Raw genomic sequence first — 23,344 nt, forward strand, 5'->3', positions numbered from 1 at the left:
CCATGTAAGTGAACCACCTTGAATGATGCTCAAACCCTAGTCAAGCCTTCAGATGACATCAGCCCCAGCGACATCTTAACTGCATTCTCATGATAGATCCCAAGCCAAAACCACTCAGTTGAGCCATTCCCAAATTCCTGACCCATAGGAACTATGTAGGATAATAAATGTTTATCTTGTTTTAAGTCATTAGGATTTTTGGTAATTTGTTACACAGGAATGGATAAACCGATACTTACTTTATTGTCGTTGTTCTCTTTCATCTTTTATTTTTTTAAGCAAGCTCTATGCCCAACGTGGGGCTTGAACTCACCACCCTGTGATCAAGAGTCAGACTCTCTACCAACTGAGCCAGCCAGGTGGCCTGATACTTACTTTTTAAATTTAGCTATAACATTTGTGGATTCATTCAGGTTTCTTTGTGTTTGTCTAGTTTAGAAGTCAGTAAAGTTTTACTGTCAAGAGCTACCTGTAAATATTCTAGGCTTTGCAGGCCATATGGTCTCTGTTGCAGCAACTCAAGTCTGCTGATGTAGTGCAAAAGCAGCCACAGACAATATATAAATGAATGAGTATGGCTGTATTTCTAATAAAACTTCATGGATGCTGAAATTTGAATTTCATACAATTTTTATGTGTCACAAAATATTCTTTTGATTTTATTCCCCCACCACTAAAAAATGTAATCATCATTCTCCGCTCATGAGCCAAGCTGCACAAAAACAGGCAACAAGTCAAATTTGGTCCAGAGGCCTTTGTGTATTGACCTCTGGTCTGTTTCATTGTTTTGAACTGCTGCACAATAATTCCATAATTCCAAAATATCCCATACTTTGCCAATATTTGCCGATATTGGATCTATTTGCCAATAGATCCCATATCTATTCCCAACGAGGGGCATTTGTTTATTTCCTACTCCCACAGCTACCATGAACAGCTGCAGTGAACATCCTTGGTTGCGTGGGAAGATCCCTGGGATACTTGCCCAGGCGTGGAATTGCTGGATTTCAGGGTATTAGTCTACACTCAGCAGTGGTGCACGAGAGCCCCATTTCCTCCACACCCTCCTGACACTTGGTGTTTTCCAACGTTCTGATGTTTGCCAGTGTGAATTTGTATCTCCTCCTTGTTTTGGCCTGGATTTCCCTAATGGCTAATGGGTGGGGACATTTCTTTGTATACTAGCATCCATTTAGGTTACCTCTCTAAATTGTCTGTTCATGTTCTTTACCCATTTTTCTAGCAGATGTTTCTGACTTTTTCTTATTGGGAAGACTTCCCCCTTCCTCGGTCTCAGTTTCCACTTCTGCACCACAGTTACCTACAAGGCTCTTCCGAAATGCCATCCCCGTTTCTGAAATCTTATGTTTCAAATAATAAGAATTGGGCCTTGAGTTGGGTTTTTACTTATATCATCTCAATTTAGAAATCTCGGAGACTACAACTGAGACTTCTGGGTTCAGGGAGGTTGATTTCCAGCCCAGGGCCACCCACAGGGATGATGGTGTTGAAAAGATGCTGAAGCTGAGTACCATTAGGAAGAGCTTGGACTGCAAATCAGAGTAAGATAACAAATAACACTTCTAGGTCAAACTGGAAATGATGCTGCAGAGGATGGGGCCTTCTTTTTCCAGCTCAGAAGTGAAACTAGTTCTAAACCTTTCTGAAGGCCAGTCTGACAAAAGCCTTAAATACCTGCACATACTTTGACTCAGAAAATTTCCTAGGAATTTGTCCTGAAGCAGTAACTGGTGAAAGACAAGGAGAAAAGTGTTTGGTAGCTGGGGGGGAAAAAAAAATCACTCCTAAATATCTGACTTTAGGAGATGAAATACTACATGTGCTATCTTTTTTTTTTTTTTTTTTTAGGAGGTGATAGGAACCTTTAATTAATTAATTAATTAATTCATTTTTAAATTTGCATCCAAGTTAGTTAGCATATAATGCAACAATGATTTCAGGAGTAGATTCCTTGATGCCCCTTAAGGAATTACCCATTTAGCCCATCCCCCCTCCTACAACCCCTCCAGCAACGCTCTGTTCATTCTCTGTATTTAAAAGTCTCTTACGTTTTGTCCCCCTCCCTGTTTTTATATTATTTTTGCTTCCCTTTCCTTGTGTTCATCTGTTTTGCCTCTTAAAGTCCTCATATGAGTGAAGTCATATGATTTTTGTCTTTCTCTGACTAATTTCACTTAGCATAATAACCTCCAGTCCCATCCACGTAGTTGCAAATGGCAAGATTTCATTCTTTTTGATTGTCGAGTAATACTCCATTGTATATATATATACCACATCTTCTTTGTCCATTCATCCATCGATGGACATTTGGGCTGTTTCCATACTTTGGCTATTGTTGATAGCGCTGCTATAAACATGTGTGTGTCCCCTTTAGAAACAGCACACCTGCATCCCTTGGATAAATACCTAGTAGTGCAATTGCTGAGTCATAGGGTAGTTCTATTTTTAATTTTTTGAAGAGCCTTCATACTGTTTCCAGAGTGGCTGCACCAGTTTGCATTCCCACCAGCGGTGCAAAAGAAATCCTCTTTCTTTGCATCTTCGCCAACATCTGTTGTTGCCTGAGTTGTTGATGTTAGCCATTCTGACAGGTATGAGGTGGTATCTCATTGTGGTTGTGATTTGTATTTCCCTGATGATGAATGATGTTGAGCATTTTTTCATGTGTCAGTTGGCCATCTGGATGTCTTCTTTGGAGAAGCGTCTATTCATGTCTTTTGCCCCTTTCTTCACTGGATTATTTGTTTTTCAGATGTTGAGTTTGATAAGTTCTTTACAGATTTTGGATACTAACCTTTATCTGATATGTCATTTGCAAATATCTTCTCCCATTCTGTCGGTTGCCTTTTAGTTTTGCTGATTGTTTCCTTCACTGTGCAGAAGCTTTTTATTTTGATGAGGTCCCAACAGTTCAATTTTTGCTTTTATTTCCCTTGCCTCCAGAGACGTATTGAGTAAGAAGTTGCTGTGGCTGAGGTCAAAGAGGTTTTTGCCTGCTTTCTCCTCTAGGATTTTAATGGCTGCCTGTCTTATGTTTAGGTCTTTCATCCATTTTGAGTTTATTTTTGTGTATGGTGTAAGAAAGTGGTCCAGGTTCATTTTTCTGCATGTTGCTGTCCAGTTTTCCCAGCACCATTTGCTGAAGAGACTGTCTTTATTCCATTGGATATTCTTTTCTGCTTTGTCACAGATTAGTTGGCCATACGTTTGTGGATCCATTTCTGGGTTCTCTATTCTGTTCCATTAATCTGAGTGTTTTTGTGCCAGTACCATACTGTCTTGAAGATTACAGCTTTGTAATACAGCTTGAAGTCCGGGATTGTGATGCCTCCAGCTTTGGTTTTCTTTTTCAGGATTGCTTTGGCTATTAGGGGTCTTTTCTGGTCCATACAAATTTTAGGAGTGTTTGTTCTAGCTCTGTGAAGAATGCTGGTGTTATTTTGATAGGGATTCCATTGAATATGTATATTGCTTTGGGTAGTATTGACATTTTAACAGTATTTGTTCCTCCTATCCAGGAGCATGGAATATTTTTCCTTTTTTTATGTGTATGTCTTCTTCAATTTCTTTCATAAGCTTTCTATGGTTTTCAGTGTATAGATTTTTCACCTCTTTGTTTAGATTTATTCCTGGGTATTTTATGGGTTTTGGTGCAATTGTAATTGGAATCGACTCCTTGATTTCTCTTTTTGTTGCTTCATTATTGGTGTATAGGAATGCATCCAATTTCTGTGCATTGATTTTATATCCTGTGACTTTGCTGAATTCGTGGATCAGTTCTAGCAGTTTTTTGGTGGAATCTTTTGGGTTTTCCATATAGAGTATCTGTGAAGAGCAAAAGTTTGACTTCCTCCTGGCTGATTTGGATGCTTTTATTCCTTTGTGTTGTCTGATTGCTGAGGCTAAGACTTCCAATACTATGTTGAATAACAGTGGCAAGAGTGGACATCCCTGTCATGTTCCTGACCTTAGGGGGAAAGCTCTCAGTTTTTCCCCATTGAGGATGATATTAGCGTTGGGTCGTTCATAGATGGCTTTTATGATCTTGAGGTATGCTCCTTCTATCCCTACTTTCTTGAGGGTTTTTATCAAGAAACGATACTGTATTTTGTCAAATGCTTTCTCTGCATCTATTGAGAGGACCATATGGTTCTTGTCCTTTCTTTTATTGATGTGAGGAATCACGTTAATTGTTTTGCGGATATTGAACCAGCCCTGCATCCCAGGTATAAATCCCACTTGGTTGTGGTGAATAATTCTTTTATATTGTTGGATCCAGTTGACTAGTATCGTGTTGAGGATTTTTGCATCCATGTTCATCAGGGAAATTGATCTGTAGTTCTCCTTTTTATTGGGGTCTTTGTCTAGTTTGGAATCAAGATAATGCTGGCTTCATAGAAAGAATTTGGAAGTTTTCCTTCCATTTTTATTTTTTGCAATAGCTTCAAGAAGAGGAGTTAACTCTTCTTTAAATGTTAGGAAGAATTCCCCTGGAAAGCCATTCAACCCTGGACTCTTGTTTTTTGGGAGATTTTTGATTACTAATTCGATTTCTTTACTGGTTATGGGTCTGTTCAAATTTTCTGTTTCTTCCTGTTTCAGTTTTGGTAGTTTATATGTTTCTAGGAATTTGTCCATTTCTTCCAGATTGCCTATTTTATTGGCATATAATTGCTCATAATATTCTCTTTTATTATTTTTATTTCTGCTGTGCTGGTTGTGATCTGTCCTCTTTCATTCTTGATTTTATTTATTTGGGTCCTTTCCTTTTTCTTTTTGATCAAACTGTTTGGGGGTTTATTAATTTGTTAGTTCTTTCAAAGAACCAGTTCCTGGTTTCATTCTGTTCTACTGGTTTTTTTTGGTTTTGATAGCATTGATTTCTGCTTTAATTTTTCTTATTTCCTGTGTCCTACCGTTTTGGGTTGTATTTGCTGTTCTTTTTCCAGCTCTTTAAGGTGTAAGGTTAGGTTGTGTATCTGAGACCTTTCTTCCTTCTTTAGGAAGGCCTGGATTGCTAAATACTTCCCTCTTATGACCACCTTTGCTACACTATGTATGCTATCTTAAGAAAGATATTCTAGGGGCACCTGAGTGGCTCATTTGGTTAAACGTCCAACTTTGGCTCAGGTCAGGATCTCGCAGTTTGTGAGTTGGAGCCCTGCAGCAGGCTCTGTGCTGTCAGTGCGGAGTCGGCTTCAGATTCTCTGTTTCTCTCTGTCTGCCCCTCCTCCACTTGTGCTCTCTCTCTCTCAAAAATAAATAAACATTTAAAAAAAGATTAAAAAAACAAGAAAAATATTCTATAGGATTTCTAATGCTAATGGAAAAATTTTAGTAATTCCTTTACGATGGGGGGAGAGATTCATGTTATAAAATAGTGGATACAGAATGGTCTCATTTTTGTAAGGAAAATATGTATGTGAGTAGGAAATGCTGGGAAAATGCAATAATGTACTGCTAAGGGCCACACACTGTTTTTAGTGCTTTACAGCGTCACTTAATTCTCACACAACTCTTTGCATAGGCGCTGTTGTCATTCCCATTATTTTTATTAAAAAATTTTTTTTTAATATTTTATTTTTGAGAGACAGAGAGAGACAGCGTGAGTGGGGGAGGAGCAGAGAGAGAGGGAGACACAGAATCCGAAGCAGGCTCCAGGCTCCGAGCTGTCAGCACAGAGCCCAACATGGGGCTCAAACCCACAAACTGTGAGATCATGACCTGAGCCAAAGTCGGACACCTAACCAGCTGAGCCACCCAGGTGCTCCTGTTGTTATTCCCATTTTACAGGTGAAGAAACTGAGGCCAAGAGGGGTGAAATGAGCTGCTCAAGGTCACACAGATGGTAAGTGATGAACCCAGGATTTGAACCCAGACACTGGCCCCAGAGCCACCACAAAATACCCCCAAGGAATAGTTACTCCTGGGAAGTGAGACAGACCAAGGTGATCCTTATTTACTTTATCTTTATTTCCTGATTTTTCTACAACTAATTTTTTAAGGAGGATTCTTCACCCTAGCTCCCTTGTAGGTGTTGATGCCTTTGGAAATGGCAACTTCAGGAGATGCTGGGGTAAACAGCATGGGGCAAAGAATCAGGAATAGGATGGAGCTTTGCTTGCCTCGGATCCTACCCCAGCCCCAAACCCTCTCATTTCATTCAGATCAAGGAAATCAAAGGTCAGATATCAGCTATACAACCTTGGACCCGTTGCTCCTCCCTCCTGAGCCATTTTCCAGCTATGTCCTATGGACTGAATTTCTGAAGAAGCCTGCTCTTTCTTTCTCCCCCAATCCCTTCTCAGCCCCCTGAGTGAGGCATAAGGAGGGAAAGCCTTGCTTAGTAGTGCTGGGAAGGAAAGTGAAGGGGAGTGGCAGAGGAGCCAGCCACTGGGACAGACAGGTCTAGGGAGGGGTCTGCCTCTCATCTCCTCCCCTCTGGGGCTTTGAGGAGTGACTACCTAGACTCTGTAACTCTGGGAAGGTCTGCGCTGCAGTGAGCACTGGAGAGGGAGTCTAAAGACCTGAGTTGTGCTCACACCTCACCATTGGTAACCTGTGTCCTAGAGCAAGTCGGTCCCTTCTTGAGCCTTGGCTTTCTTCAAGGTTGAAGGTGTGAATGCCTGGCTGTTTGTGACAGCATGAGGAAAGGTGCTTCATGAAAAGCTAAACAAGTATGCGCTGTGTCAGGGGTCCGCAAACTACACTGCACCTCTTGTCCTTCCTTTTTCACAGCTTTATTGAGACCTAACTTACCACACATTCACCCATTTAGGGTGTATACTTCAGTGGATCTTGGTACATTCACAGAGTTGTGCTACCATCACCACAATCAATTTTAGAACATTTTCTCACCCCAAAGGAAACACCGTACCCTTCAGCCATCACCCCAGACCCCTCTCCCTCTCAGCCCCAAGCAACAACTCCTGTGCTTTCTGTCTGTATCATTAATTAATCTGATCATCATTAATTAGTCAGACATTTCCTGTCCGTGCAGTCACACAACATGCCCTCTTGGTTCTTCACTTGGCCAGCATGTTTTTAAGGCTCGTCCATGTTGTAGCATATATAAAACCCTTTCCCTTTTACAGCTGAGCAATATTTCATTGTATATTTTGTTTCTCTGTTCATTAGCTGATAGACCACATATTTTTTTTCCTTCTACTTTTTGGCTATCACGGATAGTGCGGATATACTTGGATGGACACATTTGATATGGACGTATGTTTTCATTTCCTTTGGAGACAGGAATGGAATCACTGGATCAAAGAGTAATTATATTCCACACTTTTTTTTTAAAGTAGGCTGCACACCCAGCATGGAGCCCAAAGCAAGGCTTGAACTCACAACCCTGAAATCAAGACCTGAGCTGAGATCAAGAGTCAGACCCTTAACCAACTGAGCCACCCAGGCACCCCTATGTTTCACACTTTGCGGCGACGCCTGTTTTCATACAGTCTAGATGCTGAGTGGTTTTTATGTTTTTAAATGGTTGAGAAAAATAAAATAGAGAATGATATTTTGTAACATGTGAAAATCACATAGAAGTCAAATTTCAGTGGCCACTACTAAAGTTTCACTGGACCGTTACATCATTCGCTATGTATTGTTTGTGATGCTTTCAAGCTATAGTGGTAGAGTTGAGTTGTGTGACCGGCCTGCAAAGCCTAAGATATTTACCTTCTGATCTTTCTCTCCCTTTCTTTTCTTTTTTTTTTTCTTTCTTTCTTTCTTTCTTTCTTTCTTTCTTTCTTTCTTTCTTTCTTTCTTTCTTTCTTTCTTTCTTTCTTTCTTTCTTTTGAAAGAGAGATTGTGAGTAAGGGAGAGGTGTAGAAAGAGAAGGGGAGAGAGAATCTCAAGTAGGCTCCATACCCAGCATGGAGCCCAACACTGGGCTCAATTCCATGACCCTGGGATCATGAGCTGAAATCAAGAGTCAGATGCTCAACCCAGGTGCCCTACCAACTGGCCTTTTATAGAAAATGTTTGCCACCCCATGAACTACATGTTGGTGTTATTATTATTAATTATTTATTGTTTGGTGGAGGCAGCTTGAGTGTGTGCTGCCTTGATGGGAACAGGACTCAGGTCACCAGCCCCTCTCTGTCAGGTCCTGGCTTGGAGCATAAAGGAATGAGAGTTCACAGCTGGACCCATTTTCTGGACTGAGAAACTGAGTCATGTGGGAAGGCTCAGGCTCTTGCAAAATAAGGAAGGAGTAAGGGCCTCTTGTTCTTCTACTCCTGGGCAGCCTCCTCCCCTCCAGCTAGGAAGACCGGCTGTGAATAATTCATGGCTGGCGTTTGCAGAGCACTCCATCTTGTCAGAGCACTTTGATCATCATTAATTAGTCAGAACCTGGCTCCAGCTGTCGCCTATTAAAACACAAACAGAAGTGGCTTTGATCTCTCCATCCTGAAAACTGGAAGCTTCCCTCTCCATTCCAAGGCTTTGCACCACAGATTCCTTCTCTCTGCCCATCATCCATCACCTCTTAAAGACCCAGAACCCACTGAATTGGCCCCCCAAAACAGGCTTCTTGAAGGAAAGAAGGGAGTCCTGGAGTTGGAGCCCAGCCCTCATAGCTGGTGTCTTCTGAGAAGTCATGTCCCCTCTCTGCCTTTCATTGTCTTCATCAGGAAGATACAAGTAAGGATACCTATCTCTGGGGTTGTTGTGGAGATTAACCAAGTTTGTACCTATAAAAATGTTCTGAAAGGAACCCTCCTACCCTGCCGGTGGAAAGGCAAAATGGCACAGCCACTTGGGAAAACATTCTGGTGGTTCCTCACATGATTAAATGTAGAGTCACCATATGGCCCAGCAATTGCATTGCTAGGTATGTGTTCAAGAGAAATGAACATGTGTGTCCACACAAAAACTTGTACACAAACATTCACAGCAGCATTATTCAGAATGGCCAAGGAGTAGAAAGGACCCAAATATCCATCAACTGATAAAGACAAATAAAATGTGGCACATCCGTACATTGGAGTATTATTCAGCCATAGAAAGTAATGAAGTATTGCAACAGACACGTGCTACAACAGAGACAAACCCGAAAACATTATGTTAAAGGGAAGAAGCCAGACACAAAAAGGCCACATATTATGTGACTGCATTTATAAGAAATGTCCAGAATAGGCAAATCCATGGAGACAGAAAATAGATTAGTGGTTGCCAAGGGGCTGGGGAGGGGATGGGACTGGCTGCAAATGGACACGAGGTTTCTGTTTGGGGTGATAGAAATGTTCTAAAGTTGGTTGTGGTAATAGTTACCCAACTCGGTAAATAGATTTAAAAACCAGTGAATTGGGGTGCCTGGGGGGCTCTGTCAGTTAAACCTCCTACTCGAGGTTTCAGCTCAGGTCATGATCTCATGGTTCGTGGGATCCAGTCCCTCATGGGGCTCTGTGCTGACAGTGTGGAGCCTGCTTGGGATTATCTCTCCCTCTCTCTCTGCCCCTCCCCTTCTCATGCTCTCTCTCTCTCAATACATAAACTTTAAAAAAAATTTTCATAAAAACCCCCCAGAGAATTGCATACTTAACCTGGATGAATTTTATATGTAAATTATACCTTAATAAGGCTGTTTTTTAAGGTTTTTTTTTTTTTTTAATTTATTTTTGGGACAGAGAGAGACAGAGCATGAACGGGGGAGGGGCAGAAAGAGAGGGAGACACAGAATCGGAAACAGGCTCCAGGCTCCGAGCCATCAGCCCAGAGCCTGACGCGGGGCTCGAACTCACGGACCGCGAGATCGTGACCTGGCTGAAGTCGGACGCTTAACCGACTGCGCCACCCAGGCGCCCCAAGGCTGTTTTTTAAAAGTGCTCTGGGGGCGCCTGGGTGTCTTAGTCGGTGAAGCATCCAACTCTTGGTTTTGGCTCAGGTCACGATCCACAGGTTTGTAGATTCAAGCCCCACGTCAGGCTCTGATGGAGCCTACTTGGGATTCTCTCTCTCTCTGCCCCTCCCTCGAGCACTTGCACACACTGTCTCAAAATAAACAAACAAACAAACAAACTTAAAAAAAAAAGGTGCTATGAGGGGAGTCTGGGTGGCTCATTCAGTTGAACATCCAACTTTGGCTCAGGTCATGATCTCACGGTTCATGGGTTCCAGCCCCACGTCAGGCTCTGTGCTGACAGCTCAGAGCCTGGAGCCTACTTTGGATTCTGTGTCTCCCTCTCTCTCTGCCCTTCCCCCACTCAGGCTCTGTCTCTCTTTGTCTCTCAAAAATAAATAAACATTAAAAAGAATATTCTTAAAGCGCTCTGAAAACTGTAAAGTAGTAGATACAGTGATACTCACTTGCATAGGAAATGATCTATCCTAATGGACAGAGCTGAGTGTTCTGGCCAGTTTAGAGTAGTTCTTAAGACTTTTGAAATCAGAGACACCTGGATATCTTGCTATCTATGACCTCAGGCAAGCCATTCAACTCTGATCCTTAGGCTGCTGTCTGTAAAACTGGGACAATAATCTCTGTCTCTTAGATCTGTTGTAACGATTAACATTGTAGGAACATACTGAGCTTGGTACGTGGCCCCTAGTAGGTGCTTGGTACACGATGATTTCCATGTAGTTACCTGACCCCTCCCAGCGGCCCCAGGGAGCAAGTCCATGCTTTCTACTCTGCTCAGAACCTATGTTTCCAAAACTGATAATTCCAAGAATTATCTGGAGCATCTGTTAAAAATAAAGATTCTGGGGCCCCACTTCAGACCTATTGCTCAGAATCTATAGTTTTAAAAACTCCCCAGGTGAGTCCTATAATCAGGCAAGTTTGGGAAATGGGGCTGGCCCAACTTGAAGTTGTTTTGCTTCTTATTTATCCCTTTCCCCCCAAACTTTAGAACTTCTGTTGTTTGCTGTTTCACCCTGACTTGCCACTTTGCCAAACAGCCCTCCTATTTAAGAGCTCATGCTCCTAACTTAGTCAATAATAACACTTGAAAGTTTGTAATTTCTTCTTACTTTAATTTGGGGCTAGGATTGGTAACATTAATACTAGCAACAATAGGGGCACCTGCATGGCTCATTTGGCTAAGCAGCTGACTCTTGATTTCAGCTCAGGTCTTGATCTCAGGGTTGTGAGTTCAAGCCCTGCATTGGGCTTGATGTGGTGTTGGAACCTACTTTAAAAAAAAAAAAAAAAAGGCAGCAATAGTGAATCTACATGTGCGTGGCCCTCTGCAAGGCTTTCCCGAGCATCTTTATGTCCTCACAGCAGCCTTGTGAGCGGGTTTAAGTAAGTTAAATAACTTACCCAAGGGTTTTAGGAGAATAAGTGGCAGAGTAAGAATTGAACCTCAATTTTGCATGAGCCCAAAGCCGGCCTAATTAACCCTGGACTATATGCAATAGTTGTCCCACTACTTCATATGAGGAAATAGGAGCTCAGAGACATCAGAGGACTTTTCAAAGATCATACAGCAGCTCCTGAACTAGCAATCAAGGCTGAGGCCCAGGGTTTTGTTCCCTCCACTCTAGGGCTTTCTCACTTCAGCATATTCTGACATAAATCCCACTCAATGACTTTACCAACAAATACCATACATAAAAGAAAAAACATCAAATGCCTTTTAGGATCAACTTAATGGTTTTTTTTTTCCTTCTAGAAAATATTCCCAATGACTGATAATAGTGATTAACACTTATTGAGCATTTTCTTTGTGCCAGGCATTATTTTAAGCACTATATTTCTATTAATACATTTAGATCCTTACAACGAGAGGACGTGGGTGTCATCATCATCATTATCATCACCCGCATTTTACATGTGGGGAAACTGAGGCACCAAGCCATGAAGCAGTTTGCCTGAAGTTACATAGCAAGTGTTAGATCCAGGATTCATGTCCAGGCAGGACAGCTTTGAGGCCTGTGCTTTAGCCACTACCCTGTGCTGCTTCTTCCTTGGGAGGATGATTCTGCGGTATGAGTTATAATATGGAAAAATGGAAAATAAGCTACAGGCTGCAAAACAGGGCGCTGACCAGATAAATTATGGTGTACTTCCTGGAAGAGATACTCTGAAATCATTAAATATGATGCTGGGGCAGAACTTTCAATGATATGGAAAAGCGTTCACAACATTTTTAAGTGAAAAAGTCAGGTTCAAAAATAGTATTACTCACTGTACAAGTCCATTTATATAAAGCCCAAAATTAGGCAAAACTAATCTCTGTTTTAAAAGTCAAGTTAGTGGTTACCTTTGGGTTGGCGGGTGGCCAGGGACTGACAGAGGGCACAAGGGTGTTTCTGGGGCAGGTCATGTTTTGTCCCTTACTCTGAGTGTTGATGACATATGTGTTCAGTGTCACTTATGATCTGTTCACTTTTCTGTTTAAATGAAAAATTTAAAAACATAGCACGACTATGTGATACTAATTTTTAAAATATGGATGTATATATTTGCGTAGAAAAAAGACAGGAAGGAACCTAAATTGAGGGACATTTTGTAAAGTAACTGGGCTGTATCATAAAAAAATGTCAAGATCAAAAAAGACAAAGGCTGAGACACTATTCCCTTTTAAAGGAGGCTAAAATGATATGACAATTACATGCAAAGAAAGATCCCAGTTTAGATAGTGGATTGGGAAAGAATTACACACACACACACACACACACACACACACACACACACCCCTGATTGATTAAATATGGACTGTAGATCAGTACTGTTAATAATAGTACTGTTGCAATATTAAATTCCCTCAGTTTGCCAATTGGCCTGTGGTTATGGATGGAAATCTCTTAGGAAATACACACTGAAGTATTTAGGGGTTAAAGGCCCTGATGTCTCCAATTTAATCCCAGATTGTTCACAAAAATGCACACGCCCTTATATATATTTATATGGAGAGAGAAAATGATAAGGCAGATGGTAAACAACTGGTTAATATAAGTTAAAAGTTTCTGGGAGTTTATTGCACTAGTCTTGCAACTTTTATGTAAGTTGGAAATTGTATCAAAATTATAAATTACCAAAAAAGGCAGGAAGGAGAAAAGCACATAAACTAATACTCTCCTGGGAATAGTACTAACAAAAATAAAATTGGGGAAAGATAAGTTTTTTCACATAGCCTTTCAGAAGTAATGAAATAGTGGTACACTTCCCTGAAAGTGAAAGACGATGGAGGGCGATATACCAGGCGTCAGCTGTGTCCAGGTGGTACTGTGACCCAGTGGTGACACACAAGGCCTCTGGCACTAGGTGGCTTGGATTGAATCCACTCTGCTGTTTACTAGATGTGACACCCTGGGTGAGTTACTTACATTCTCTGTGCCCCTGTTTCCGCCCCTCCCCTGTGCAATAGGGATAGCAGTGTGGGGTAGTCACATGAGTCACTGGAGTATAAAGCATTTGTGAGTAGGGGCTCTTGTATTGAGATGCATGTAAATATCAGCCACTATGATTGGTGGGGTTATGGGTAAAATAGTTTCTGTACTTCTTAATTGAGATATAATTGACGTGTAACATTGTATTTGTTTCAGGTGTACAACATAATGATTCAATATTTGTATATACTGTGAAAGGATCACCAAAATAAGTCCACCTGACATCCATCATGACACATAGTTACAATTTTTTTTTCTTGTGATGAGAACTTTTAAGATCTACTCCCTTAGCAACTTTCAAATATACATTATGGTATTAACTATAGTCATCATACATATAGTGCATTACAGCCCCAAGACTGACTTACCTTCTAACTGAAACTTTGTACCTTCACCCATTTTGCCCACCCACCTCTGGCAACCACCTGTTTTTCCTCTGTGTCTGTGAATTCGATTTTGTTTTTTTGTTTTTTTGTTTTTTTTTAGATTCCACCTATAAGTGAGATCATACAGAATTTGTCATTCTCTGACTTATATGACTTAGCAAAACTCCCTCAGTGTATGTATTTTTTAAACTGCATAAAGTGATCACACAGTAATTTTGTTTTTTGTTTTGTTTGTATTTTATGTAAAAATTTTAACAATGTTTATTTATTTTTGAGAGAGAAGGAGACAGAGTATAAGCAGGGAAGAGGCAGAGAGAGAGGAAGACACAGAATCTGAGGCAGGCTCCTCAGCTGTGCTGACAGCTCAGAGCCTGACGTGAGGCTTGAACGCATGAACTATGAGATCGTGACTTGAGCCGAAGTCAGATGCTTAACTGACTGAGCCACCCAGGTGCCCCAATTTTATTTTTTAATTTTTAAATATTTATTTTGGGGATGGGGAGGGCAGAGAGAGAGGGGGACAGAGGATCTGAAGCAAGCTGTGCCCTGACAGCAGCAAGCCTGATATGGGACTCAAAGGACCCAAGCCGAAGTCAGAGGCCCAACCAGCTGAACCAGCCAAGTACCCGGGAGTAATTTTGTAATCAGAGCAACAAAAGGTGACATAAAAATATCATTGATATTTTTTTAGAGGATGAGGGGAGATGCCTTTTCAATGGCTCAGTTTTTCCATTTTCAGGCCTCCCTTTCTCTCTCCCCTCCACTAACACCGCCCCCCCACCAGTCCCCTTCCCTCTACCAACCAGACTGCATTCCTCGCTTTCCCCCCCAGAGAACTGTAATTAAGCTCTTACTCTGTAATTGCCATTTCATAGTTCCCCATCTGAAATCACAGTCCTGCTTAGCCTGGTTTCCATCTCCTCAGCTGTGGGAAGCAGAGGGAGGATTTGGCACAGCCCAGGATGGGCTGCGTGTGCTCTGCCCCTTCCCTGAATAACCTTGTGTAATCCTCACAACAACCTATGAGGAAACCGAGGCTGGGGGAGGTCGAGTAAATCACCCAAAGACTTCCCAAGGTAGCTGATGGAGCTGGTGTTTAAATCCAGTTTGATCTGGCTTCAAAACTAGGAGGTGATGCCCCTGCTACCTCAAGTGGCATGGATATTCTGAACTCCCCACACCAGCATCAATGTTCTGGTGGTAGTTTGATATCAACACTGGCCATCCTGACCTTTCTCCGTGTCCTTACCCTGTATAATATGACTTTGCACCTCCTTCCTCTAAAAGGTAGGGTCTATTTCTGCAGCCCTTGGATCTAGACCAGCATTAGAATGCAATGGTAGTAATGGTACCACATCTGGGCCCCAAGAAACCTTGCATGCTACTGCTCTTTCTCTTGGCACATTGCCTCTTCCATGAAAACAAGGAAGGCTAGACTGCTGATCATGACCCAGTCACTCTTGCTGCCCAGCCAAATGCCAGACATGTGAAAGAGGCCATCCTAGACCCACCAGCCACTGGCAGGCTGCTTGCTGGCTGACTGTAGATACATGAATGGGCCCAGTAGAGATGAGGCAAGTCCACTCAGATCAGCAGAACTGCCCAGCTGGCCCACAGAGTCACAAGGAATTGTTTCAAGCCATCGAGTTTTGGGATGGCTTATTATGCAGTAATAGCTAACCAATACAGCCCTTTAGAGAGGAGACAAGGTAGGAGACAGTTGGGATGGCCCCAATGTTACAGATGAAAGACCACACTTAGCAAGCATCTACTTAATGCTTACTGCATGCTGAGCATTTTAATTTAATCCTCACCACAACCTTATGGGGTAGGTTCTTCTATTTTTCCCATTCTATAAATGAGGGGACTGAGGCAGAGAGGTAAATGATTTGCTGAGGATCTCACAGCTGGGAATGGCAGGCATCCAGTCAATTAATAAGATCTAGAAAGTAGAATCCAGAAAGCTACCTTATGAACCTACTGGGGGCAGAAGATGGGCATTCAGAAACCTGCTGATGGAGGCGCTTCCCCACTGAGCCAGGAGGTAGTACTTTGGGGAAACGGGCTCTTTAAAGAAGAATGACAATGATAATTCAATTTATAAATATTGTGTATGTATTAAACCTTATTTATATTTATTAAATGAATAAAAATCTTCCCACAGGCCAGTGAATAAGGAGCAGACCAGGGGGTGCAGAGTTAGATACCGTATTAGTCAAGGCTCTCCAGAGAAATTGAGCCAACAGAATGTGAATATATGTAGAAAGAGATTTCTTAAGGAATTGGCTCACACAATAGCAAAGACTTGGGGAGTCAAAAATCTGCTGGGGGAACCAGTTGACTGGAGAAAAGATTTGCAGTTCAAGTCCAAAGGCAGTCTGCTGGCAAACCAGGAAGAGCCAGTGTTGCAGATGAAATCCAAAGGCAGTCTGATGGCAGAATTTCCTCTTGCTCAAGAGAGGTCAGCCATTTGTTTTGCTCAGGCCTTCAACTGATGGGATGTGGACCACCCAATTATGGAGAGCAATCTGCTTTACTCAAAGTCCACTGATTTAAATGTAAAGCTCATCCAAAAACACCCTCACAGAAACATCCAGAATAATGTTAGGCCAAATCTGGGCACTATTAGCCTAGCCAAGTTGACTCATAGAATTAACCATCACAGATGCCAAGAGAGGTTAATGCCAGTGAGAAGCAAAGTCAGAGCTAGCAGAAAAGTCACCTCTTGATTGGCGACATGGAAGTTGTTGGCTGCTAGAGTGGGTTCAATGCAACAGATAAGTCAAAGTTAGCCAGTGCAGAGTGAGGAAGGAAGGAGGAGAGAGGGACAGCAGTGTGGGCAGAAGCTCTTTTGGGAAGGGGAAGCATGCTATGAAGTAGGAGCTCAAGGAAAAAGTGGGGTTGAAGGAGGACTACTTAGTTCGCTCACTTTCTTTTTATTTATTTTTAATGTTTATTAATTTTGAGAGAGAGAGCATAAGAAGGGGAGGGACAGAGAGAGAGGGAGAGAGAGAATCCTAAGCAGGCTCTGTGCTGTCAGCACAGAGCCCAATGTGGGGCTCGATCTCACAAACCGTGAGATCATAACCTGAGCTGAAATCAAGAGTCAGTCACTTAACCAACTGAGCCACCCAGGCACCCCTAGAGTAGTGTGTTTTTCAAACTGTGGGTTTTGATCCTTTATCGAGCCAATTAAATGAGTGATGACTAGCACTTAAAAAGGAAAGAAAGAAATAGAGCCAAAAAGAAACAATAGAGCACATCACACACAGTAAGAGTGAGCATTGTTTCATGAAACTTTGGTGTCCTGACTTCTAACACCATAGGTTAATTTTGCCTATACTTGGATTTATGTAAATGGAATCATAATGCTATGTACCCTCCTGTGTCTGATTCTTTCACTCAATGTTGTGTCTGTAAGATTCATCCGTGTTACTGCACGTTACTGGAGCCCATTCATCTCACTTCTGTGCAGTATTCCACTGAGTGACTGCATCAATTGATTTATCCATTCTACTGTCGATGCCCTTGAAGAATGTGACGTCTTGACAGTGGCCCAACAAATGAATGGAATAATGTGCAGCAGGTGTTGTTATCTGAGTCACCAGGCCCTACACACCTGGGGGTAAAGATAGTGTTGCCATGATATGTTTGAGATACAGAATAGGGAGGATTTGGATAATAGGGGATGAGGACATGACCAGAAAGGTAGATGCTTCCTGAAGATCCTGTAGCTCCCTGGGATTACCTTTATCCTATTGTTTACTATGTATTCTAGAAAATGTCTGTTCATCTATCTGACTCCCCACTAGATGGTGGAGGAGACAACATCTTATTCTTGCTGAATCTATCCCTGAGCCATGCCTGAGGCTGGCACACAGTGGGCATTCAGGAAATGCCTGTTGAACTGGACTAGGTTGGGGCCACTTTAGGAGAGCCTTCATTACCAGGAGTTGGGACGTAATACTCAAAGGTGATGGGAGCCATAGAAGATTTTGAGCATCAGGAGGTCATCATCAGAAGAGAGTTTTAGAAAAATTACTGAGAAGCAGCAGTGAGGAGGAGGATGTTTTGGAGAGGGGAAAACTGCAGGTGGGGGTGGGGGCACGGGGGCTAGTTAAGAAGTTAAGAAGCTGTTACAGAAATGAATGAGGACCTAAATTAGGGTCGTGGAGGAGGAAACAGAAAGGAAAGGACCAGCTTGGGCCACATTGCTTTTTTCAAAGTATGGAATATGATCTCATTTTTATAAAACCATGTACTATTTGTGTGTGTATTTTAAAATATAGTATGTACAAAGCATCTTATAAATCTCTAAGCTTGACAATAATCAGCCAAAGAGGCTTTGGAGGAAATGGTGTGGGTGTTTTTTTAAATAAGACCATATATTTTTCATTTTTACAAAAAAACCCTCTGAGGGAGGATGTTGTTAGCTTCACTTTACAGGTGAAGAAACTAAGGCTCAGAGAGAGTTTTAATCCCTTGCTCAAGGCCACACAACCAGTATTCTTACCACTACAGTAGGCTTTCCCCAGAGATACTTTGAAGGAATAATCAAGGAGTCTTCATGATTAATTAGATGAGGGAGGGGAGGAGGGGAAGAAAAGAGGAAGGGATTAAAAATGACTGGGACACTTTGAGCCTGACCAAATGGGAAATAATCAGTAAGTCAGGAGGGAGTACTGAGTTATTAGGGGAAGGTTTAAGCCAAAGGAATGAATATCTAATGATGGAATTCGGTGCATCACATCAGGACTTAGAGGAAAGTCCCTAAGTATACTTACTAGCTGGCCCTGCCACTGAGCACCTGAAGCCCCCTGGAAACTGGGCATTTTCAAGAAAAAAAAACACTCAGCCCCACACTTCCAGGCAAGTGGTATGTTCCTCTGGGTTCTTGGGTCCTTCTGCATCAGCAGATTCTGCTTTCTGTGCCTCTATGTGGCCTGATTGATTGACCAGGCTTAAAAGGCCTGCTGTTGAATTTGAGATCTCAGGCTTCCAGGCTCTATAGGTCATCAGCAAAGACCTAAGGGCCTGGCATGAACGCAAGGTTATTATTCACCCTCGAAGACATTATAAACCACAAGAACACAAGCCTGGCAGACAGGAATGGCCACCCAGCTCACTGGGCACACTGTGTCCTCTTCCGTCCATCCAGCATGATTCGTAATTAAATCTGTGGCAGGCAGGAGGCAAACTAGAATTTTGTGCACTGGTGTTGGAGAAGCATTTTGATGACAATTTAATCTCAAAGGTCTAGTGTTCCAGACCTTGAAATTCTTGTGGCATTCTGAGTTGAGGCTGTTCCTCCCTACCCCTCCCTGGGACCATCCCTTGGGAGGGAGATGACCCAAAGGGAGAAAAAAAAGGTTGGGTCACCGGGTATATTAGTTAGAGTTCTCTAGAGAAACATAACCGATAGGATAGACATATATAGACAGAACAAGATTTATGATGAGGATTGGCTCATGCATTTGTGGAGGTTGAGAAGTCTCACAGTCTGCTGTCCTCAAGCTGGAGCCCAGGAAAGCTGGTGATGTGGTTCTTGTTCAAACCTGAAGTCCTTAGAAGTGGGGGAGGGGCAATGATGTAAGTCCCGGTTTGAGTCCAGGGGACAGAGAACCAGGAGCACAAATATCTGACGGCAGGAGATGATGGATGTCTCCAGCTCAAAAAGAAAGCAAAGCCACCCTCTCTCTGCCGTTGTGTTCTATTCAGGCCCTCAGTGAATGTGATGATGTCCACCAGCATTGATGAGGACAGTCTTCTTTACTCAGTCTACTGACCCAAATGCTAATCTCTTCCAGAAACACCCTCAGAGACATATTTAGAAGTAATATTTAACCAGTTATGCAGGCATTCCTTAGCCAAGTCAAGCTGACACAAAATTAACCACCAGGGCACCTGGGTGGCTCAGTCAAGTTGAGCGTTTGACTCGATCTTGGCTCAGGTCAGGATCTCGAGGTTCATGGGATCAAACCCCGAGTCGGGCTCTGCGCTGAGAGTGAGTAGCCTGCTTGGGATTCTCTCTCTCCGTCTCTCTCTGCCCCTTCCCTGCTCGTGCATGCTCTCTGTCTCTCAAAATAAATAAAAATAAACTTAAAAAAAAGTTAAACATCACACTAGGTAAGGTTTAGGTTTAGAAAAGTGTGCTACTGGAGATACCATAGTCTCAGGCCCCATGTATTTCCAGTTAAATATATCATGAAAAAAGAAAGCCAGCATGTGAGCAAAATACATAAAGAACTCACAAAAGGAAATTGAAATGGTACGTAACCATATTACAGGGTCACCATATTATACAACTCCAGGGGGCAGCATTCACACTGAATGCTATTCACAGAGATGAACATTGTGGTGGTCTATAAGAGAGGATGCTCAACCTCTCCCATAATAAAAGAAATGCCAGTTAAAACAAGAAGGTACTAGGTTTCCATGTGCTAGATTGGTAAAGCTCGAGTTGTTAAATTCTGTGTTGTTGGGAGTGTAATATGGTGCCATCTCTTTGGAGGGTGTAGTAGATTGGCTCTCTCAAACTCATTCATTCCACCCTCTTCTAGCTGGAGATGTAGGAAAGCTAAACCCTACACTTCCCATACTCCCTTGCAGTAAGGGTTCCACCCTCAATGAATGAGACTTCTGTTGCTCCACATCCCTGTCTGCATTTGGTGTTATCAGTGTTCTGCCTGCTGGCTTATTCTACTAGGTGTGTAGTGTTATCTCATGGTTTTAATTTGTGTTTCCCTGGGGCACTTCTGTGGCTCAGTAGGTCGAGCACCTGACTTCAGCTCAGGGCATGAACTCACAGCTTGGCTCATGAGTTCAAGCCCGGTGTTGGGCTCCGTGCTGCCAGCTCAGAGCCTGGAGCCTGTTTCGGATTCTATGTCTCCTTCTCTCTCTGCCCCTTCTCATGCTCTTTCTCTCTCTCTCTCAAAAATAAATAAGGATTAAAAACGTTTTTTTAATTTGCATTTCCCTGAAGACTGGATGTGAAGCATCTTTTCAAATGCTTATTTTCCAGCTGTATATCTTCCCAAGTTTTTTGCCCATTTCTTTCTTTTTTTTTTTTTTTTTAGCCTTTATTTATTTTTGAGAGACAGAGAGAGACAGAGAACGAGCAGGGGAGGAACAGAGAGAGAGGGAGACACAGAATCTGAAGCAGGCTCCAGGCTCTGAGCTGTCAGCACAGAGCCTGACATGGGGCCCAAACCTACGACAAACCGCGAGATGATGACCTGAGCTGAAGTCAGTTGCTTAACCAACTGAGCCACCCAGGCGCCCCTTTGCCCGTTTCTTAATTGGGTTGTTTGTTTTCTTGAATAGTTCTTTATCAGGTATGTCTTTTGCAAATGCAGTCTGTGACTTTTTCTTTTCTTCAAGGAGACTTTCACAGAGCAGACGTTTTTAATTTTAATGAAGTCTAGCTTATCAATTCTTTCTTTCATGGATTATGCCTTTGCTATTGTATGTAAATGGTCATTACTGGGGTGCCTGGCTGGCTCAGTTGGTGGAGCATGTGACTCTTGATCTTGGGGTTGTGGGTTCGAGCCCCATCTTAGGGGTAGAGTTTACTTAGAGAGAGAAGTCATTGCCAAACTCAAGGGCATCCAGATTTCCTCCTATGTGATCTTCTACAAAGGATTTATAGTTTTACATTTTACTCTTAGGTCTATGATGCATTTTGAGTTAATTTTTGTGAAGGGTGTAAGGTCTGTGTTTATTTCTTTTTGTTTGTTTCTTCCTTCCTTCCTTCCTTCCTTTCTTTCTTTTTTTGCATGTGGATGTCCAATTGTCCCAGCACCATTTGTTGAAAAGACTGTTCTCTGTTGTGTTTCCTTTGCTCCTTTTCAAAGATCAATTGACTATATGTTGGTCTATTTCTGGGCACTCCATTCTGTTCTATTGATCTACTTGTCTATGCTTTTGCTAATATCACACTGTCTTGATTACTGTAGGTTAACATTAAGTCTTGAAGTTGGGTAGTATCAGTCCTCCAACCTTGTTCTTCTTCATTATTGTGTTGACTATTCTGGGTCTTTTTTATGAGAAGTAAGGGAGATGATTCATTTTCAGAAATACCAAATAAAATCTGTGCTAATTAATAGGTTTACAACCTATTGGAAATATGTACGAAACCCACCCCCCTCACACAATGGAGTCCCAAACCCTTAGACACTTTGCTTCCTATTCTTTCCCCCTCCCTTTCATGGGCTTATTTTTGTGGGCTTTGAAATGAGCCTGCACTGAAGAACAGAGAGAGGAGGGACTGAAAGTATCTGAGTCACCTCAGGGAGTGTCCAATCAGATTACTTTTTGCCTTACATGGGCATAGGCAACATCCAAGTAAGGCTGTAACCTCTATAGTACTTAGCCAATACATGCTAGGAGATAAGTTGTAGGCTGTGACTCCCTGAGTGTGCCTGTCCATCAGACACCCAATCTTGCAAGGACATTTTTTTTTAATGTTTATTCATTTTTGAGAGAGAGACAGACAGACAGAGCCTGAGTGGGGGAGGGACAGGGAGAGAGGGAGACACAGAATACAAAGCAGGCTCCAGACTCTGAGCTTTCAGCCCAGAGCCTGACACACAGGGCCCACACCCACAAACTGTGAGATCATGACCTGAGCCAAAGTCAGATGCTCAACCGACTGAGCCACCCAGGCTCCCCAACAAGAACATTGATTAAAGCCTCGCGTCACTGTGCTCCGAGTCTCTGCATCCCTCCTTTGATTGGGTCGGTGGGCTTATTTCTCACATTTTTGATTCAGGCTGGCTGGGTCTGAGAACTCAGAGAGGGTCCTGCAGGACCAGTCAGGAGGGTCCTTGGTTTGTCATAGAATAGAAATCAAATGCAAGCTGAGAGGAAGTGAGAGCAGAGTTTGTTAAAGATATAGAGAGAGTATAGATAGGGACAGAGTGTCCAGAAGACTCAGAAAGGAAAGAAGAGTGAGTCTCATCTTTGCTTGGGATCTGGGGTTTTTATTGAGGATTGTGGTCTGGTGATGTGTCTCCTGAAGGGTCCAGGAACTGGTTAAAACAAAGGCAAGTGTTTAGGTGTCCTCCATAAGTCACTTATATTCTGGAGCCAAGGGTCTTATGAGTCTGTGGTCTTGGAAAAGGTACCTGATGACCTCACTCAGTCACTCCTTAGATGCTTAGATGTTATCTCTTGTGCTGGAAGACTCCAAAGAAATCATTAAGTCCTTGACCTTTATAAGGAGGACATACCTCATCTGTACCAGAGGCCTGTGTAGGGCAGGGATGTAGGTTCTGGCAAGAATAGAGACAGCAAAGATGCAGTCTTTCATGGGGTCCCTTCAGTTTTCTCGTCTCATTTTTCTTCTCCGTATAAACTTTAGAATCAGTTTGTCAGTATCCACAAAATAACTATGTGGGATTTTGATTGGGATTACATTGAATCTATAGATCAAGTTTGGAAAAACTGACACCTTGATAATACTGAATCTTCCTATCCAGGAACATGGACTATCCATTTAGTTACTTCTTTGATTTCTTTTATCAGAATTTTATAGTTTTCCTTGTATAGATGTTGTACATATTTTGTTAGATTTATATGTAAGTTTTATT

At 42.3% G+C, this 23,344-nt stretch overlaps 1 protein-coding gene across 2 annotated transcripts in view; it reads left to right on the forward strand.

Annotated features, from left to right (window-relative positions):
- Positions 1-23,344, forward strand: part of CDH3 (cadherin 3) — a 114,443-nt gene that overhangs the window by 15,812 nt on the left and 75,287 nt on the right. Inside the window, exon 2 of one of the 2 annotated variants that reach the window (XM_058709687.1) lies at positions 5,815-5,869. The exons of the other annotated variant lie outside the window; for it this stretch is intronic. The gene's annotated coding sequence lies outside the window, so the exon portion shown is untranslated. The remainder of the gene's footprint in view (positions 1-5,814; positions 5,870-23,344) is intronic. 2 annotated transcript variants of the gene reach the window in all.

The sequence above is a fragment of the Neofelis nebulosa genome, chromosome 17 (genome assembly GCF_028018385.1).
Source record: "Neofelis nebulosa isolate mNeoNeb1 chromosome 17, mNeoNeb1.pri, whole genome shotgun sequence".
In the NCBI taxonomy this organism is placed as follows: domain Eukaryota; kingdom Metazoa; phylum Chordata; class Mammalia; order Carnivora; family Felidae; genus Neofelis; species Neofelis nebulosa.